Genomic DNA, 17,745 nt, shown 5'->3' on the forward strand with positions numbered 1-17,745 from the left:
TCACTTTGAGAAGCACCGTTTGAGGAGATGCTGTGTAGTAGTTAGGACCAAATCACGGCTTTACTCTCTACTGTGGGAACTTGGGCATTTATTATGTTTATTTAGATCTTTTCCGTTTATAAAGTGTGTTCATGTATGTTATGTAATTGGGTCCTTAGAGCAGTCTTGTGAAGTAGGCAGGTCTTACTCAACCGTGCATGTCATCTAAACATTTGTACTTCTGTTTTCCCATTGTAAAAAATATTTATGATGAATTCCCATGAAGTGCAAGACCTTGTGATGAGCTCCATAGACTAGACCTATCCACGTAAGATCATCAAAAGTATTATCTGAAACACTTTATGTTAAAGTCAGTTTCCCCTGATGATCTTGCTTTTACCCTTCCGGTAACTTGACCCAGCAACTGTATCGTGATATCCTCAAGGATGGCCCAAATAAAGAGCATAGCCCTGTCTTCTAAGTCTTCTGTTATTCTACGTGGCAAACCTATCCAGGTTCTTGGAAACGTTGGATGTCTTAAGTTCTTCACAATGTCAAACTTCCGGGAAGCGTTTAAATGCTAATTCAGATTTGTTAGCGTAGTTTAAAAATGAATCCATGTACTGATTTCAAACTTTTCTAAGTATTCACTAATAACATACATGTATTCTGATTTATGCTGAAGTGGGACACAGAGAGGGAGCTTTAAAAAAAAAAAATCCTCTGTTTCGGGAAGGGAAATATATATGTCATGCATGCAAGGTTCATGAGCATATTGCCCTGAAAAACTTCTGCCACAATTGCTATGCATCACCTCAGTGTTAATATTTAATAGTTTCGGACTTTTTTCTAATTTGCCTAAGTTTTAGATGGCACTCAAGATACTGATCAAGTAAAAAATCACAAATTGGTGGCCTCGGGTATAGGAGACCTGTATTGATGTCAGACCTCTAGAAGTTAGTAGAGAGATATTGTAGGAAACCTAGGTCAGCTTAGTGCTTACTGATGCCCTTTCCATTTCGACTTTTTTTGATGACCATCAGCTTCCTGTTCTAAAATGAATAGGTAAGTCATTCTAGTACCTTACTTCAGATAGAATTTTGGTATAAAAATTTTCCTAAAAGTTTCCTTGGAGCCTGGGTTTTACTTAAATATTCCTTCTTTGGTAAGTTCCATGATAAAGATAGTTCTAAGAACATGAATATGATTCTAGTTTTATTATCACTTGGAACTTAATTTTTAAGGTGTGTAGGCATTTTGTGTCAGTTAATGCTATGGAAAGTTGTCCGTAGAACTGACAAAAATAGATCATGTGATATTTTACCTGTCTTCATGGAGTCATATACTCCATACCAATTTCCGTGATACCTTCTCTAAATTTAAGTGGAGTCCGCAACGGACATTGTGTAAATGAGACCAGAGACCAAACGTAGTCCCATGGAGATGGCTTTAAATCCAGTGTGGCTCAGCCACAATGCTCTGATAATTCAGGACAAAATAGAAGTTTTTCCACCTAGATTACTCACATAACTGAAGTGGAACTGAATGGATATGAAATATGAGATAATTTGAAACATGCATCCCTGCAGGTGGCTCAGGTGTTCCAGTTCCTTCGTCCTTCTCTTTCTGGAGCTCGACTCAAACCTTCTTGCCCACCATGGTTTTTAGAAACAGGCAGTTCTTGACTTCGCTAGGACTTCTTGCTTCATCCTGGACAACCACAGAACACCTGATAAGAGCTGCACTAATAATAGATGAGGGTGTGAGACCATTGTCACATAGGGTCAAGTTGTTGATGATGACACTCTCATTAGTTGGGTCTAGCATAGTGTCAGGTTTAGCAAGTCTGATGGTAAAACATTCCTGATTTAGTAGACATTGACTCAGCATCTGGGACAGTATTTAGGCACATTCTTTATATTACCTTATTTAAGAGGAATGACTTGAAGCCACACAATGTTAGAAACAGACCCAGAAGCCCCATCCTTTGTCGTCCTCAATAAAATCTATTTGTGATGTGGTTCGTCTTCCAATAGAGATGTTTTCCAAGTATACCATCCTTTTGTGTTACATCTGTATGACTGCAAAAGACAGGCCTGAGAAAGCATGGCTTTCAGAGGACTCATTGTTTGGATGACTGAGGATTAGTATGTAGGTGCTGCCATGATTCACCAGAGCATCCTCCCTTTCAGATAGAGTCAATGGTTTTGGTATCACGGGGGTTGATTCCTTCCTGGGCATCTGAGGGTTATTCACTTTAAATGCTCCAAGAAAAGGTTTTAAATACATATTAAAAATGAGAGGCCTTTTGATCTTTTCCCATGTAAGCATGTTCATGAAATTCCATATGGTGTGCATGTCTATGGATTGTTAAATCTCAGGGCTGAGAGACTTTAGATGTTTCTACCCTCCTAATACTTGGAGAAGTGAATTCTTCACTGTCCATTGGGAATTCATTTAGATTTTTTGAAGCACTTCCTAATTGCCTAACCTAGATTGTTCCTCCTACACTGTTTTGACCCATTTTTTTCCGGCTGAAAAGAGAGTGGCTCACAAACTCCTCACAGAGGACAGGACATTAGTTGGTGCCTCAGGGGGATGTCAAGATACTGGGAGCCTTTCCCTGGATTTTTCAGCCATCTCCAGTGGACATTTCTTAAGACTGATTCCGTACTGGGAGCTGGGAATATGGAGATGAGCTTAAAATGTAGTACAAGTGATAGAAAGGGAGAACAAATTACACGAGACTGGGATAAGCATCATAATTAATGTTAATGAGGATCCTCTAGTCTAGGTCTTTGGCTGTTTGGGACCTTTGTAGTTCCTAGAGTTGATCCAATTAGATATATTGTTGTGGCGACGGGGGAATGATGTTGGCATCAGAACTGGTCTTTCCTACTCTCATTGAATTTATGTTTGGTAGTTCTCACCAAAAACTACCAAAACTGGAGGGTAGTTTTCAGTTAGAGATTGCAGGTGCCTTCAAGAGTGGGCTTTATTCCAAGGCTTAAGCATCATTTTCTTTTTCTGCTCATTAATTTTGAGTAGTGTTAATGCAGGGTGTAGGGCTAGTCCTGGACTAGCTCTGCTGTACCAGAAGCAGAACAGCTTTTTCTCTCTTCATTCAAGCTGCTGGCCTGGCCTTGGATCAGGAGCCCTGGGTGGGGCCGCTGGGACCAGCTGACCTGCAGAGGAGTCCTGGGCCTGGCTGCTCATCACCTTTGGGGATCACCTAGAGCTCAGATGGGGTACCTGAAGATGTGTGTGGCCAGGAGTGGGGGCTGGCTGATAGACTTGGGAGTCTTCCAAGGCAAGAACCAGGACTTTTTCATCTCTGTCATCCCTAGCAGGTGGCCAGCATACTCAATAAATGTTTGTTCAAGGAAAGAAAAGCAATAGCCGACATTTTTTGAGCCCCTGTGTATGCTGGGAACTTTACGTTGTGTCTCTTAAAAGCAACCCTTTGAGGTATGAAGAGTTGTTCTCATTTTACAGATGAAAATGCTGGACTGAAACCACTTGCCCAGAGTCCCAAAGCTAGGAAGTAGGGGGATAAGGGTAAAAATCAAGGTCTGCCTGATGGAGCCTAGCATCCTTCGCCACTTGGCTACAGTGAATGAATGAATTTCTAGGATGGAGTCCTTCTGTCTTTTGAGGTTGAAATGCTCCCCTCCATTTTTTTCTTAAACTGTACGAATGACAATTTTTGCGGGTTTCCTCCTGAGCCTTTGGTCTGAGCCCTTCCTGGGCCTTTTGCAGTGGGCCCTAGATGCCCACAGCTCCCTCATAAAGCCACAGACTTTCTACCTGCTGCCTGATCCTGGTGTCCTAGAGAATGCTTGAAGATCGACCTCTGGTTTGTCAAGTAACCTCCACTTGGATTTCTAAAATGCAAATATCTTTGTTATTTGGCCACTTGCAACACGCCGTGGTTTCCCCATTGACTTTAGGATAAAAGCCAAACTCCTAACAGGGATTTCTAGCTAGTCTGGTCCCTCACAGCTCCCTGCCTGCCGCATTCCACCCGTGATGGCACCTGCACTGTCCCTTCCATTGCCATGCTTTCTTTTTCACCTGAGCTCTTGCACAGCTGTGTCTTCTTGGACAGCTCATCCTGCACCAGCTTTTCTCCCCACCTCCCCTGACTCTAGCCCGGGTGGTAACCCCTCCCATGGGTCCCTGTAGTACCCCTTACTTCCTTTATATGAGTACTTACCAAGTTCTTGTAACCCACTGTTTACTTACCCACATTCCCAGTCTGTATCCTCATGGGGCCGGGGGGAGAGTCATCGTTTTGTCTCCAGTGACTAATGGAGTTGCCTAACACATAGTAGGCCCTAATAAACATTTCTGCATGAACAGATGTAGTGTGCATGGGTCATATCAAGCTTTTAGAGGGGAAGAGCCCAGAAGTAAAAGATATCATTAGCCTTTCCCTTTGTCTAGTTCCCCTTAAGTTAGTCACCAAGTTCATCCAAATTCTCCCTTCTAGTCCCTCAGTTTCTGTTCCTTTCCCCCAGTCCACGTCCTCGTTGGCCTCCATCTGGATGATGCCGCAGAACGAATCTAACTGGAGATTGGCTACGGCTTGGACCGTGCAGCCAAATTCGGCCTGCTTTTCCTCATCTCCCTGCCCATCGTTCATGCCTTTGGTGCAGCAAATTTAGACCCGAAACTGCACCTTCAAGTAGCCAATAGCTCAACACATTTCTTGAGGACCCACGGTGTGCCACTGGACGGTTCCCACAGTGGATAGGACCAGGCCTTACTCAGGCTGTGGCCCTCATCTGCCACCCCCAACTCAAGCCACTGTTCTAGCTTAAGGAATCTCAGGCCATCCCACACACTCTTATTCCTAGCTCTGTGCTTTCGCTTTTGTTGGCCTCTACGTGAAATGTCTTTCCCATCCTTCTGAAGAGTTACTGACCCCTTGAGTGCAGACTGCTTCCAGGGTCCTAAGATTGGTACTCTTGACTGCTGTATGGGTTAGCCCATACATATCTGGCCTTTTGGAGACCCTCCAGGGATTTGGGTGGATTCCACAGGGGTGCTTGAGAGGCCCTGGCTGGACCAAACTCTCTTCTGTCTCTTACCTCAGAGCCTTAGCTAAGTTTGGGCCCTGGCTTGTGAACGGCAGCAGTGGGTGTGCCGACCTGGTGAGGATTCTTGGAAGCCTCCTCAGGGTGGTGCTGGGCCTGGCGGGGATGTGGAAATAGGCACCGCCCGGAGAAGTGAGTTTTGTTTTTTTTTTTTTTTTTCCCCACAAATGGACTTAGAACCATATTCCCTGGGGAGCCCTTGAAGCCAGCGTGAGAATGGACTGAGGGAGTGCGTTCTGGCTTTCAATCCCATAATTGTTATAATACAAAAATTACTCACGGCTTTCCATAATCAGGTTTGGGCTATAATAGTGTACTTAAGTAGAGCTCTGGGGTGAGCGGACACTCAGCAGTATTCTCTGCCTACGTCTTTCCTGCCCAGGCTCTTGTGAATGGAGGGAAAAAAGCTGAAGCCTTAGGGAGGAAGAAGGAGGTGCTGCCCCAAAGCCCCCTGGAAATGGGGGCCACTAAAAGCCTCAAGGGCCTCAATGTCAGCAGCAAACTGGCACTTGGGCCTTGGGGTTGAATTGCTGTTTTATACCTGCCCTTTGAGTAGCTACATTCAATTTGATGTTTTTTGCATTTGATTGTCAACACTACCTAAAAAAGATAAAATGATGGTTGTCTTATCAAAATTAAAGGAATTGCTTAAAACAAAAACATTACATCCACTTACTTAACTTTTCCCTTCCAGCATTGACATTCCAGTTTCAGTGGAGTGATAAGCAGGTAGGGTTACCATGACCGCAGTGAATTGCCATGACATTTTCCACAAAAACTGAACTGAGTCGCTCGTGTCCCCTTTCTGGTGACGTGACACGGATCATAAGAGCATCGGGCATGGCTGGACACTGGGGCGTGCCCGGAAGCCTTGCTTTTGTCACAAACTGAGCGGCTGTGGTGTGGAGCCATGGTGTGAGGGTCACCAAGTGACCCTGCTTCTCTCAGACGTTGGGGTCCACTTTGAAAAAAATGCTGAGGAGACTAAGTGAAAAGAACGATTTTAATGGTCCCACTTTATGCACACACAAAAACTTACCAGAGGGCTCAGGCACAATCTAGGGTCCTGTTCCCCCAGCCCAAGGAGGAATCACGATTCGCAGTATGAAAGCGTGATTGTGATCGGTGAAGTCTGTGCTTTCTGTCTTTGCACCGCCCTGCCCACTCCCCAGACACTCCAAATATTTCCTATCCTAGGATGCCTGCATCCTGATCCTTAGAGATTAGCTCCCAGCAGCAGAGCCAGGCTCACCGACCTTCTCAGAGCAACCCAGCCTTTAATTTCTTGGAGGGAATCTCTTCTCAGCTCACTGCCTGACTACCTAACACATGACTGCCTCTCTTTCTATCAAGCGGGTCCTTCTAATATACCAGGTGCCTCTCCACTGCCAGCCTGGATCTGCTTGAGTCATGTCAGCCAGCAGCTCCCAGAAACCTACTCTGGGGTCAGGCATCAATGGTACAAAAGTAAGACTCACTCCCTATGCTCAAAGAAGAATGAATGCTTCTAGAACATAACTTGCATTTTGGTAGCGATCCCTGAAACTCTCAAATCATGCAAGGCTCAGAGGAATAAATCTGAGGTGGTGATTTTGGGGGCAAAACATATTGGAGAGGAAATCTGGACTCAGCAACCCTTGACTTGCTCAACTGACCTCTCTCTGCCCTCCCTTTATACTTACAAACTCATCTCTGAGCATCGATTTCAGGGCCTTGACCCCCTCCCCCTGCCAAAAAGGAGGATGTCATATTTGGTTCCCAGACAATCCACCAACTCATAACTGAAAGTGATAAAAAAATGATTGAGATTGTACTTGGTGACTTGTCCCCTAGGAGAGATGTCCTCTGTCCCTTTAGTGGTGGCGTCTTCCTGGGGTGGCGGTGGGGAGTCAGACTGAGCATAACTTCTGTCTTTATAAATGGGTCTTACTTATGGACGTTCTTATCAACATGCTCTGACCTGGTCATTGTTTTCACTCTTGAAGACTGGGGAAATATGTGAATTGTGCCATGGATGAAATAGCTAAGCTTTGAGGCCTACATAGAACAGGGGCATGGGAAGAAACAAGAATTTGAGAATTGTAATAATTTAATGCTGAAGGTTACAGCAATGCTTAGACATTTCAACTTCTGGTACCATTTGGAAGGCTTTGGATGTTACATAATGTCCTGAGGAATAGAGAGTTGGCCTTAATTGTCACCTAGATCAGTGGTTGCAAGATGCTGGTTGAAGAGCAGAGCCTGCCTGTGACAAAGATTTCACCAGTCTGAGCAAAACGGAAAAAGAGGACAGTGAAATGTAAGGTTCCTAATAGGACTTTCATTGACTTTTCTTTATTCTGAGATTATATCCTTCCTTTGTCTTTATTGTCAAAATGTCATCGTATGAAAATAATGGTGGTAGGTGGTGGTAGTTGCAATTTAAAAAAATATTCTTGCATTGCAAAATTAGCCATTAACCTTATTTTGGTCCTCCCAACGTTAAAAAAATATATATTGTGTGCTCAAAAATCTCAAAGTCTGAGAACCACTGACCTTGACCACCCATGCAATATTTTGACTTATAGGGTTTTTCTTTAGTAACATGTTTGAGTTAGCGCAATCGTTTTTGAAAAAGTATATGCAAAAACACTTTCAAAGGTAAACCCAAGCAAAGAAGCACTTCTGAAGAGCCACAACATACCTTGTTATAACAAAACAACTACTTAATTTTATTAATACATTGTCAATTAACCAACTTGAGGAAATATGACTATATTACTCAAGACCAAGGGAACCAGGCCACTGGTTCTCAAACTTGGACATGCAACAGAGTCACCTGCGGGGCTTGTTACACATGAGTTGTTGGACCCCGCCGCCAGAGCTTCTGAATCAGTAGGTTCGGGATGGCGCCTGAAAATCTGCACCCGTAACGAGTTCCAGGGTGATGGTGATGCAGCGCTTGGGTCCACATTTTGAGAACCACTGGAGCAGGCCCCTGATTCTCAACCTTAGCTGCACATTGGATTCACTCAGGGAGTTTAAAAAAAAAAAAAAAGATGCCTGGGTTCTACCCGCAGAGATTCTGATTTAATTGTTTGAGATACCTCAGGTACTGGGATTCTTAAAAGGGTCCAAGTGATTGGCCAAGTTTGAGAACCACTGGACTAGGTAACAGAAGTAACTCTGAAAGTCTTTGTGACTTAACCACAAAAGTTTATTTCTCATCCTATGCATCCAAATAGGATGTAGAGAAGAGGGAAGTGTTCTGATCTACACAGTCCCTCAAGTACCCGGGCTAGTGTGGTCTGCACCACCGGGAACTAATGATCTTTGTCCCTGCAGCAGAGAAAGAAGTAGGCAGCTAGTTCCTCGGTGATTCAGCCCAGGAGTGACACAAAGTGGCTGAGCAGAAGTCATCATGTGCCTTAATTGTAAGAGATCTGGGAATATGAGGAACACGTGGCATTTGGGAAGGAGTAAGTTTCTCTGGTGCATTGGTAGTTCCCTGGTAGAGTGAGACCTGATACACATACTCTTCTAAAAGCTGGCTTCTCAGTTGTTACTTTTACAGTGACTTTTTTTCTGTCATAAAATGCTTACTTACTGTAGACAATTTAGAAGACACCAGAAAATCTAAGGAAAAGAAATCCCTACAGCCCACTACCTAGGGATAACCACTCTTTGTTTCTGGTGTGTATCTTTCCAAGAATTTTTTTCTATACACGTTCTTTAACACGGTTAATTGTTTTAAAAACATTATTTTGTAACTTGTTCTTTTAACTTAGCATTTTCCCATTTTGTTAAAATTAAGTTAAATATGATTTAAATACACTATCAATGCTGTTGCATGGCTATACTACCATATAATTGGTTGTTCCCTCATAGTTAGATATTTTGGTTATTTTTTGTCAATAGTGTACAATTACAGGTAGTACTTGCACGGACTTCTTTATGAATGACTTTTTTTCCTTCATCCTTCTGGTCACTTGGATAGATTTCTAGAACTAAATGAACAGCTTTATTTTAATGATCTGTTATTGTGCAGAAACTGTGTCTACACTTAGCAACATGTATTTAGTCAGTGCAAGGCATTGGTAGAGAAATTATTGAACTTGCTTCCTGCCTTCAAGTAGCTCAGAGTCTAGGTAGAGATACAACCAGCTCTGATCTCAAAGAGAAGGAGAACTATAGTTATCTCTACAAGCGGTTTCCGAAAAACCTTCCTTCTTAGGGCACGTGAACACCTAGAAGAAGAATTCAGGGCTCCCTGGGAGTCAAAGACAAGGGTTCTAATCAGGGCTTGCCTTCACAAGACTACGTGACCTTGGGTGAGTTGTCTTTTCTAGGCTTTGGTTTTCTCATCTTTAAATGAGGTCATTGGATTAGGTCACTTCTAGAGATGCTGTTTTGTGCCCCTTAAATAGTTGAATGGTGTGGGTAAGCGTGAGTGTATACTTTCCTTTTTTAGGTGTCTAATTATGTCTGACAATCTGGGACAGTTTCCATGGGACTTGCTGGAAGGCATTGAAGTTGCCCCGGGTCCATTTCTGACTTGGGCTGTCTAGCATGACACCTTTGTACAAACCAAATTACTGATGAAGGAGCAGGGTCCAGGCTTCTTGCAAAGAGGAGCTGAGAAGTGAAGAGCTTTTAAAAGGAGGAGCTTTTTAATGAGGAGCAATTTAGTTGGCATTGGAAATGGCTATTAATGGTAACAATATAGCTCTTACCAGCTGTGTGTGAGGTATATCCAAACTCATTACATACACTATTTCATTTAAACCTTCTAAAGCTCTGGGAGGTAAGTGTGTTTTTTTCCACATAAGGAACTTGAAGCTCAAAGAGGAGACATGAACTGCTTTAGGGTGTTGCCCCAGGGAAAGTGAGGTCATGGCCAAATGCAAAGAAAAGCAAAATAAGCTAATTTTGGTGTTTTGAGTCTGAAGGCTTAGGTCAAGTTCTAATAAGGATATTTTATGAGATTTCTTTAGAAAGATAATTGTGTTAATAAGAGCTTTAACCTTGGTGTTGTGTTTATAAAGTAAAAACCTCCCCCCCTCCCCTACCACCTCCTCTTAACACCAGTACATATTTTTTCTTCTGTCACAAACTTGTATCTTTTCCCTCCGGCAGTTTTTTGTTTTCATGGGGATGCTTTAGGATGCGACAGATGAGGCCTTGACCCACAAAAATCACTGGTAAAAGTTTGGAGTCTCAAGTACATTTTGCCTATGGAAAATGTACAAAAACAACTGCTAAGGATCCTGGGACAACCCTACACTCTTGTTCCCGCAAATGTGACTGAGCTGTAGTAGAGGATCCCTTCCGTGTGTTGACAGCAAAGAACTATGGAAATGGAAGTGGCCAGGTTGCAGGGAGGAACAGTGATGCTGGCCAGGCCCCAAGTTTGGAAATGGCAGAAATTTGTCTTTGGCATCATCTTGCTTGTCCCTCAGTATCTTTTGCCCCATATCCCCTAATTTCTTAATAATAACCAATCTGTCTATATTCTAGGCTCAGTTCTAAGCATTTATATATAATAACTCATTTCATCTTCATGATAACCCTATGATCATCATTCCCATTTTATGGACGAGGAAACTGAGCTCCAGAGAGTTCGAGTAGGTTTCCTAAGATCTCAGTTGGCCAGTGATGAAGTTGGGATTTGAACCTGAGCAGTGTGGTTCCAGAATCCACAGTCTTAAGAATGCTGCTACCCAAAGTCATTCAGGGCAAGCCCCATCCAGCCCAATCCTACCCCTCTGAATGGTCTGTGTTCCTGAATTAACCACAGCCTCCAGCTCCCAATCAAAACCCTGAGTCCCTTCTTGTAGCAGGTTGCTAATCTGCCACTGGTATGTGAATGATGAATACAGAGACTTCAACTTCACAGAAGGGCTTCTATTTATTTATTAAAAACGTTTAATTAGAAAAAAATTTTTTTTAAAGATTTATTTTTATTTGGTTGCACTGGGTCTTAGTTGCAGCAGGTGGGCTCCTTAGTTGCGGCACATGGGCTCCTTAGTTGTGGCAGGCGGGCTCCTTAGTTGTGGCATGTGAACTCTTACTTGCGGCATGCATGTGGGATCTAGTTCCCTGACCAGGGATCGAACCCAGGCCCCCTCCATTGGGAGAGCAGAGTCTTAACCCCTGTGCCATCTTCCCTTTCCACTGAACATCTGAACCACTGAAACATCTTCACTTTCACCTCCCAGTTTTCATAGGGGCTTCATCGTTTGCAAGGATGCAGGGCAAAGGAAGCAAAAAGTATGAGGGAGGTTTTGTACCTAGAGCGTTAATAAATTAAAGATATCAGGGCTTCCCACAAGCCCACAGAACATAATAGCTATTTATTGAGCTCTTGCCTTGTGCTAGGCTCTTTATTCTCATTCTACACAACATGTCTATGAAATATGTACGTTGTTATCACCATCTTTCAGATGAGCAGAGTCTCAGAGACTTTAGGCAACTTGTCCAAGATCACACAGCAAGTGAATAGCAGAGCCAGAATTGTCCTGACGCCAGTGTTTGCATACTTAAGGACCCATTCACTGTCCTTTTTCTGGCTTGTGGATGTTAATTACATTCTGCAGGAGCATCTGTGCAGGATCAGAAATTCTGTTTTGACTCCTATTGTTTGCATGCAAATTACGGCTTGCTGCTGTTGATTTGCTTCCTTTCAAGCTCAGTGCTGTGACTGCAACCGGGACAGAGTTTTTCGTTGGCTTCCTTGGCAGCTGCCCTGCCAGCATTGCCTCATTCGAGTCCTACTACCGCCTGACCCGGGAGGGAGGGCTGAGAAGTGCCCAGCCCAGCTCCGCAGGCCAGGAACTGCCTGGGCAGTGACTCCAGCTTCGGTTCTCTGAAAAAGCGGGGTTTTTCTCAGAGACGCTTTACCCAAGAGGAAGGAAAAATATGGCAATCGAGCTTCAGCTGCCCTTAAACCCTGTGATCTTAGTCGCTGTCATTTAGTGAATTCCACACATTACTCAGCTTCTCCATTGTGTAGCTGGAGGAAATACTCATGCTGTGTCATCTTTAGTCGTCAGTGGGCAGTTTTCTCCCTGCTGAGTTTACTTTTTTGTGTAGTTTGAGGTTTCAGGACCAGATTGGGTGTCTGGGTACAAAAACAGTTCAGAAACTGTTTTCTCTCCAGCCCCTTTCAAGGAGTAGCCCCTGAATGGTTTGGGCAAAAGTAAGTAGGGATGGCTGACGCTCAGGGGAGAGGGGGATTAGATGAGGCTAAGGTCAAGTTCTCACCAGGAAGGTTAAAGAAATCTGAGTTGGTGCTTCTGGGAAGAATGAACAAAATTCTGGGCTTTCTCGCCTACTTGGAATGTAGGCAGCAAACACAGGAGGTGGGGAGACAATGAGGAAACCATTTGGCTGGACTAAGGTTGGAAGGGACCTCGTGGCCTGTTTTTATAAAGAGGACGGACTTGGGTGCCCTGCAGAGGGACTGGGTTTTATCCTGGACTCGACGGTGGTGCAGGCACTGCAGTTTTGTCAAGGAAGGGTCATGAGGAAAGCAGTGTTGTAGAACAATCACTTTGGAAGTTGCTGGAGGGAGAGACAGGAAGCTGGGAGGCTAGCAAGGCAGCGATTTCATTCATAACAGGTCCGAGGGGCTGAGGCCCTGGCGGGGGAAGTGGCTGTGAAGTAGGAAGCGAGGAGGCAAACGCCAGTCACATGGAAGGGTCCACAGAGCCGGACTGTGGTGAAGGCAGGGGAAACAGGACTCGGATGCCTTCCAGCGGCTGCTTTGAAATCATTCAAAGAGAGGAGGTTTTGATTTAGAGGGGAATGTGCAGCTTTTTCTTCTTTAAAGTAAACTTTTAAATTCAAATAGAACATCCATCCCTTAAAAGTACACATCCCGTGAGTATACACAGTGATGAATCTGCACAGTGAACACACTTGTGCAACCAGCATCCAGATCGGGACCCTGAGCATAGCCAGCACCCCAGCACCCTTCCCTCTGTGTCCCCTGCCTTTCCTTCTCCCCTTCTGCCGAGGAGACCACCATTCTGACTTCCCAAATCTTCAATTACGTTTGTCTATCACTCCGTAGTTGTGAAATCCATTTATATGGTTGCATATAGTTATAGTTCACCCGGTCCCAATATTCCACTCTATAAATTTAGCACAGGGACTTCCCTGGTTGCGCTGTGGTTAAGAATCTGCCTGCCAGTGCAGGGGAAACGGGTTCCATCCCTGGTCCGGGAAGATCCCACATGCCTCGGAGCAACTAAGCCCGTGCGCCACAACTACTGAGCCTGCTTTCTGGAGCCCGAGAGCCACAACTGCTGAAGCCCATGTGCTGCAACTACTGAAGCCTGTGCGCCTAAAAGCCCGTGCTCTGCAACAAGGAGAAGCCACCGCAATGAGAAGCCTGCGCACCGCAATGAAGAGTAGCCCCCGCTTGCCACAACTAGAGAAAGCCCGCGCACAGCAACGAAGACCCAACACAGCCAAAAAAGTAATAATACAAATTAAAAAAAAATAAATTTAGCACAATGCAGTTAGCTCATCTACTGTTGCTATGTTGACGTCTGAGTTGTTCCCTGTTCAGAGCTATCCGGACTAGGGCTTTTAGGAGCAGCCTTGTTTGTGTCTTTTGTACACACGAACACATGACTTGCTGGGTCATAGGGCGTATACATGTGCAGTTTACATCGATGCTGCCAAACACGTGCTTGGGTTTTGGCAGGTTGAATTTTAAGTGGCAGCTATAAAACAAGTTGGGAGGTGGCATGAAAGCTGCAGATTAGAGATGAGTTCAAATGCAGTGTCATGAAAGAAAGCCATAGCAACATCTTACTTTCGAGATGCAGCTCAAAGCCACTTTTGTCCTTGAGCAGCATATTGGAGCTGTCAGGAGAGGGGACCACACCCAGCCCAGCAAAGAACTGCCAACAGTCCTTTTAGGTTTCCTAGACTCTAAGCTAGGAGTATCCCTAGGCCAAGATTCTTTGCCCACGCCACCACCCGTCACCTCTGGAATATGTGCAAAAAAAATTTTGTTTTAAGATTTTTGTTTTTCCTGAAAAGTTGGACTTTTCTCTGGGTTTATGACATGTGCTCCATTGTACTAATCCATTCCTCACAGTTCCATCTCTCAATTTGCATAATTGCTGTAATTTTAACATTTTGGAAATCATGCCGTGGGGGAGGGATGTGAAGAGATCAGACAGTTTCTGCTACAGCACAGCTGATGACTGACTGATGAGGGTGCCCACAGATCAGTGCGATGACACGGAGAGCTGGGGAGTGCAGAACAAGCTCTGGAAGAAACAGGGTCCGGCGGGAGATGCCTTCTGTCTCCAGGGAAGCTTTTGCTTTCAGACCAGAAAAGGAATTTTCAAACTCCTTTGCATCTTAGGGAAAAAAAACCCAAAGAGTTGTGTTCTGTACAACTAAATACTTATGTAGCCCAGATGTTAGCTGGAGGCCTCCCTACCCCACAAGAGCTCTGTAAAATTAGCTCAAACCTCCACCAATTCCATGATCCACGAAAGTCAAAAATCCCTCCCTAAGATTGCTCCTAAGTCTTGAGGAACCGAAGCTCTCAAAGCCACGTTGTCCTCTAAAGTTTTGTTATCCAAGCTGGATCTGGAGACAGGCAGCACTGACATCCCCTGAGAGCTTGTTATGAATGTGGCCTCAGTTCCACCCCTAAGGTTTAGACCTACTGATTCAGAACTTGCTTTTCCACAAGGTCCCCAGGTAATTTGTGTGCATGGTACAGTTTGAGAAGCCTGGCTATAAGGGAAGAGAAGGGGGTCTGGAGTCTAACAGACCTGGGTTCGAATCCGATCTCTGCCGTTCACTGTTAGGTGACCTTGACCTTGAGCCTGTCACTGAGTTTCAGCTTCCTCCTGAAGGAAAAGGACGAGCAGGATGATTCCACCCCCAATGCCACAGCATATGTAATTCACCAGATTGCTAGTTGTGCGCAAAGCCTGGCACGTGGAGATTCTCCAGAAACATTCTCCCTGCTTCCCAGCATCACCCGGCCCCAGAAGCAATGGAATGCCTTCGTTTTCCCACATCACAAGGCTTCTGGTGGAAATGTTTTGGAATATGACCCAGAGATGCCCTCTTGCCTGACTTCAGCAAGGCATGCGTTTAAATTGTTCTGGAGATGGTGACAGACGTGCAAAGCTGCTCACACACTCCTGCTTCCCCAGCTGGCTTGTCTTGGTATCTAAGATTGGAGAAGGGACAAAACTTTTCTTCCCTTGATCTAGGGATGGGTTAATCCCAGTACTAGCATCAGCACATGAATGCAAGTTGTCACGCTTCTAATTTCCACGGTGTTTAAAACGTTCCAATAATATCACATGGTATAGTGAGGCTAGGGGCCTATCCAGAGAGGAGTGCCTAAGGAAGGAGAGGTGAGGCCTTAGAGAATGACTTTGGGCTCTTGGTTCCAGGCAACAGAAAACCAAGCTTGAAAGAGTTTGAACAAAAGGGGGTTGGCTCATGGTCTCTAAGAAAGGGCTGAGTCCAAAAGCAGATGGGTAACTAGGCCTCAGGAATGACCCAGTCTTGCAGCCTCGAATGTTAAGGAACTTTCCATTGTACCCTCTTGCATCTTTTGGTTATGTTAGTGTCATTTTCTCTTTAAATTTTGGCTGCACCACTCGGCTTGTGGGATCTTAGTTCCCCAATCAGGTATTGAACCGGGGACCACGGCAGTGAAAGCGCCGAGTCCTAACCGCTGGACCACCAGGGAAGTCCCGGTGTCATTTTCACTGAGCCCTGGATTTTTCCACGTGGTGACCACCATTTGCAGTCCACATAGTGGGAAACACGTTCTATATCCCTGTATGAATAAATATCTATACCTATGTCTAGATTTATATCTCTACCTATAACAGTATAAAGTTGTTCTTCAAACCAAAAAATGAAACAAGCCTGGCAGTTAGAAGTGCAGAGGGCAGCCCTTCCTTTGAGAGAAATCGGTTTGCCTTTCATCTGTTCATTTGGGATTTGCTCCTAAGTTGCCCATGGCTCAGATGTCTCTCAATGCCATTAGAAAGTAACCAACCCAATGAAAGTTTGAAGAATAGTTTGTAAATTTGGGGTTGTGATCTCTTAAAACGAAGAAGGGTGATGGTACTGAGACAAAGCCCACCTGTGCAGTCTAGAGAAAGGAGACCTGGGGAGTTGGCAAAAAGAAAGTTTGGAATTTGAAAGTGACAGAACCAAATGCTATAATCTCTTCAACTTCAGTCAGCGAGAGCAGGACGGATAGTTTGATCCTGACACCTCCAATGGTAATTTATTTTTATTTTAAAAAATATTTTATTTATTTACTTATTTATTTATTTATTTATTTACATTTTTGGCTGTGTCGGGTCTTAGTTGTGGCACATGGGATCTTTGTTATGGCACGCGGGATTTTTCACTGCAGCGCGTGGGCTCTTCATTGCCGTGCACCGGCTTCTCTCTAGCTGCTGCATGTGGGCTTAGTTGCCCCGTGGCATGTGGGATCTTAGTTCCCCGACCAGGGGTCGAACCAGCATCCCCCGCATTGCAAGGCAGATTCTTTACCACTGGACCACCAGGGAAGTCCTGGGAATTTATACTTAAGGAAAAAGAGCACGTAAGGGCTGAAGAGGCAAGTGAACCTTGGGAAGCCATTCCAATATTTGCACTTTTACTAAAATGCAACACTAAATTAGGAGAATGTCAGTACCATTTGGCACACATCATAATCAGCAATGATAAGTGTTACATAAGTAATTCTCGTTGATTTTTCCTTACTTGGTAAAAACTTTTCAGGATTTCTTTCCTCCCTGGTTTTAACAAGGTGCTTGTAAATTCATTGTGTTTTGCTGCTGAAAATATGTATTTTATACCAGCACCAATGGCAGTCTCCATGCCCTGTGACCGTTTAATAGCTCTTTGTTTTTGAGGTATGGGGTTGTTGAATTCTGTCGGCTAGTTCTCACTGAGACTCAAAGATCTTTTCCAGGGAGTTCCCTGGTGGTCCAGTGGTTAGGACTCTGCTTTCATTTCGGAGGGCACGGGTTCAATCCCTGGTTGGGGAACTAAGTTCCTGCAATCCACACAGCACAGCCAATAAAAAAAAAGGTCTTTCCAGGTCTTTCCTCCCAGCTGGTGAAGTCCCTGGGGAATGTAGTTAAAAATGCAGATTCTGGGACTTCCCTGGTGACGCAGTGGTTAAGAATCCGCCTGCCGATGCAGGGGACACGGGTTTGATCCCTGGTCCGGGAAGATCTCCCATGCTGTGGAGCAGCTAAGCCCATGCGCCACAACTACTGAACCTGCGCTCTAGAGCCTGCGAGCCACAACTACTGAGCCCATGTGCCACAACTACTGAAGCCCGCGTGCCTAGATCCCGTGCTCCGCAACAAGGGAAGCCACCGCAATGAGAAGCCTGTGCACCGCAATGAAGAGTAGCCCCCGCTTGACGCAACTAGAGGAAGCCTGAGCGCAGCAACAAAGACCCAACGCAACCAAAAATAAATAAATAAAAAAAATTAATTCTGAAAAAAAAAAAGTAGATTCTGACTCAGCAGGTGTGGGGTGGGGCTGAGATCCAGGTAATGCAGGGGTAGCTGGTGCAGGGACCACTCTTTGAGCACCTAGGCAGGGCTCCAGCATGACACTTTTCCTTTCCTTAGTCTGCTTTCTCTCTCCCCATCCTTCAGTA

Source organism: Physeter macrocephalus, chromosome 11 (genome assembly GCF_002837175.3).
Source record: "Physeter macrocephalus isolate SW-GA chromosome 11, ASM283717v5, whole genome shotgun sequence".
Lineage (NCBI taxonomy): Eukaryota > Metazoa > Chordata > Mammalia > Artiodactyla > Physeteridae > Physeter > Physeter macrocephalus.